Source organism: Triticum aestivum, chromosome 3B (assembly GCF_018294505.1).
Source record: "Triticum aestivum cultivar Chinese Spring chromosome 3B, IWGSC CS RefSeq v2.1, whole genome shotgun sequence".
NCBI lineage: Eukaryota > Viridiplantae > Streptophyta > Magnoliopsida > Poales > Poaceae > Triticum > Triticum aestivum.
Window position 1 is genome coordinate 790056107 of NC_057801.1, and position 4122 is coordinate 790060228.

The following is a 4122-nucleotide window of genomic DNA, read 5'->3' on the forward strand; positions in this document are numbered from 1 at the left end:
ATTGGAATATTGAAAATTACCATCACATCTAGTGGCAGGCATAGAGGAAGTATGTCGACCCGAGGGAGTGGGGGGGATGAATGGGAGATTTAAAATTTCGTCCGGGAAACTTCAAATCTCATAGTACACATCAGTGGAAAAGGACTAAGTTGATACACGACTACTATAGGAAACTACCGAAGCAATGCAAGAGCGACTACTGAACGTAATCCACATGATCAAAACTTAATCGAGGATAAACAAATGAAGATAAAGTAGGGTTAATATGAAACCAGTGATGGTCGATGGCAACAGAAAATTTGGTAGACCAGTTCACTCTTCTACAAAAGAGACACATCCGGTTAGAGGGACTTGTGATTGAACAAAGAAGATAAACTCTCTTCGTCCTATTCTCCTCAATAACAAGTTTGTGAAGTTGTGTCGATCACTCATGGTAGATTCTTGAGGCGATCTCCGAACCTTCATGGACTTTGTCTTCGTGAACCACAATTACTCTTGATCACTAAAGAACTTGACACCTAGCCATCTAAAGAGTTGGCAGCTCTCAAGAGTAACAGGTGGAGCTTAATAAACTTAGATATCTATGATGCTAAACCACTATCTAGTTTTTTGGCTCTGGGTTTTCTCTTGGTGGATTTTAAGCTCAAATCTCTTGGAGAGGGGTGCTCTAACAAACTGTCAAATTACACGGAGCAGCTAGTGATTCATGTTGGAGTGGGTGGCTATTTATAGTTGTGGCCTTCCTAAGGGGGAAAATACAATTTTGGACATGACAACTAGCCAATGACCAAGCGGCACGTTTCCAACGATCGTATTTTAGACGCACCCAACAACTTTACTTGAGGAACAAGTAAGCTAACTCCTCGGTCTGAAGTGAATCTCTCATAGCCCAGAAGAACGATGTCTCTTCTCTGGCTGACGAGTACTTACTCGGAACACAAATAGATTTCTCTCAACATCTCATAGGTTGAACACTATACCCCTCTTAATCGTATGGTGGTCCTATGACTCAAGAAAGAGAAAAAAGAACTATGAAAGAAAATACTACGTCCTTTCTCCATCTTCATTCTTCTCGACTGTAGTCAAAACACTCGGACCAGGTACCGAAGTATATATATGACGTAAGTTGTATGCATGCGGTGCCCTCAAGTAAAGATAACCCTTACCCCTAACCCCTGGATGGGCGAAAGATGGAGACAATACTACCGTTGAAGCGCCAGAGTGACTATCCGGTCATCCCTTGCTTTCTCAACTTGAGTAGGAAATTATTGCTTCGTGTCAGCAATTTTTGGGGGTCAACTTCGTCATGCATAATCTTCGATGATAATATTTACTTCAGCACATGAGTTTGTTCGAATCTCCTATCGACTCTAGTGACCTATATCTCTATCTGCACTTGCCAACACATTAGTTCGTCACTGTTTCTGTCAACAATCTCCAAAATATAAGGAGCCAAATTATTGTTGGGGAATGTAGTAATAATTCAAAATTTTCCGACATGTCACCAAGATCAATCTAGGAGATACTAGAAGAGAGAGAGAGAGGGGGGGAGGGAGAGAGAGAGGGAGTGCATCGTCATACCCTTAAAGATCACTAAGCGGAAGCGTTACAAGAACGCAGTTGATGGAGTCGTACTCGCGGCGATTCAAATCGCGGAAGATCCGATCTAGCACCGAATGGACGGCACCTCCGCGTTCAACACACGTACAGACCGGGGACGTCTCCTCCTTCTTGATCCAGCAAGGGGAGAGGAGAAGTTGAGGGAGAGCTCCGGCAGCACGACGGCATGGTGGTGGAGTTTGTGGATTTTCTGCAGGGCTTCGCCAAGCTCTACGAAGGAGGAGGAAGTGTTGGAGGAGGCAGGAGCTGCGCCAGGGAAGGGGTGCTGCAGCCCTCCCACCCTCCCTCTATTTATAGGGTGAAGGGGAGAGGGGGCCGGCCCCTCTAGATCCCATCTAGAGGGGGGCGGCGGCCAGGAGAAAACCCTAGATGGGTTTGGGCGCCCCCACCCCTAGGAAACTTGCCCCCCAAGCCGGGAGGGGCGGCTGCCTAGGGGTGGTGCCCCCACCTCTCCAGGTTATGTGAGATGGGGTGGGAGGGGCGCAATGCCCCTAAGTGGGCTGATGTGCCCCCTCCCCTTGACCCATAAGGCCCCCCAACGCTTGTCGGGGCCTCCGAAACCCCTTTCGGACACGCTCGTCATCACTCGGTACCCCGGAAAAATTCCGGACTCCAATACCCTTCGTCCAATATATCGATCTTCACCTCCGGACCATTTCGGAGTTCCTCATCACGTCCAAGATCTCATCCGGGACTCCGAACAACCTTCGGTAACCACATACTATTTCCCATAACAACTCTAGCATCACCGAACCTTAAGTGTGTAGACCCTACGGGTTCGGAAACCATGCAGACATGACCAAGATACTTCTTCGGTCAATAATCAATAGCCGGATCTGGATACCCATATTGGCTCCCACATGTTCCACGATGATCTCATTGGATGAACCACTATGTCGGGGATTCAATCAATCTCGTACGCAATTCCCTTTGTCTATCAGTATGTTACTTGCCCAAGATTCGATCGTCGGTATCCCCATACCTTGTTCAATCTTGTTTCCGGCAAGTCTCTTTACTTGTTCTGTAATGCATGATCCCGTGACTAACTCCTTAGTCACATTGAGCTCATTATGATGATGCATTACCGAGTGGGCCCAGAGATACCTCTCCGTCATAAGGAGTGATAAATCCCACTCTCCGTTTGTGCCAACCTAACAAACACTTTCGGAGATACCTGTAGTGCACCTTTATAGCCACCCAGTTATGTTGTGACGTTTGGTACACCCAAAGCATTCCTACGGTATCCGGTATAAGGAAATGATACTTGACATTAGAAAAGCTCTTAGCAAACGAACTACACGATCTTGTGCTATGCTTAGGATTGGGTCTTGTCCATCACATCATTCTCCTAATGATCTGATCCCATTATCAATGATATCCAATGTCCATGGTCAGGGAACCATAACCATCTATTGATCAACGAGCTAGTCAACTAGAGGTTCACTAGGGACATGTTGTGGTCTATGTATTCACACATGTATTACGGTTTCCCGTTAATACAATTATAGCATGAACAATACACAATTATCATGAACAAGGAAATATAATAATAACCATTTTATTATTGCATCTAGGGCATATTTCCAACAGTCTCCCACTTGCACTAGAGTAAATAATCTAGTTCACATCACTATGTGATTGTAATGAATCCAACACCCATGGGGTTTAATCATATCTCGCTTGTGAGAGAAGTTATTAGTCAACGCTCTGAACCTTTCAGATCCGTGTGTGTTTACAAATCTCTATGTCATCTTGTAGATGCAGCTACCACGCGCTATTTCAAGCTATTCCAAATAACTGTTCTAATATATGAATCTAGTGTACTACTCATAGTCATCCAGATTAGTATCAAAGTTTGCATCGACGTCAACCTTTACGACGAACTCTTTTACCACCTCCATAATCGAGAAAATTCCTTAGTCCACTAGTTACTAAGGATAAATTTGACCGATGTCCTGTGATCCATTCCTGGATCACTCTTGTACCCCTTGACTGACTCATGGCAAGGCACACTTCAGGTGCAGTACACAACATAACATACTGTAGAGCCTACATATAAAGCATAGGGGACGACCTTCGTCCTTTCTCTCTCTTCTGTCGTGGTCAGGTCTTGAGTCTTACTCAATACTCACACCTTATAACACAACCAAGAACTCCTTCTTTGCCGATCTATTTTGAACTCCTTCAAAATCTTGTCACAGTATGTATTCATTTGAAAGTACTATTAAGCGTTTTTGATCTATCCTTATAGATCTTGATGCTCAATGTTCAAGTAGCTTAATCCAGGTTTTTCATTGAAAAAGACCTTTTGAACAACCCTATATGCTTTCCAGAAATTCTACATCATTTCCGATCAACAATATGTCAACAATATATACTCATCAGAAATTCTGTAGTGCTCCCACTCACTTCTTTGGAAATACAAGTTTCTCATAAACTTTGTATATACCCAAAATCTTTGATCATCTCATCAAAGCGTATATTCCAACTCCGAGATGCTTA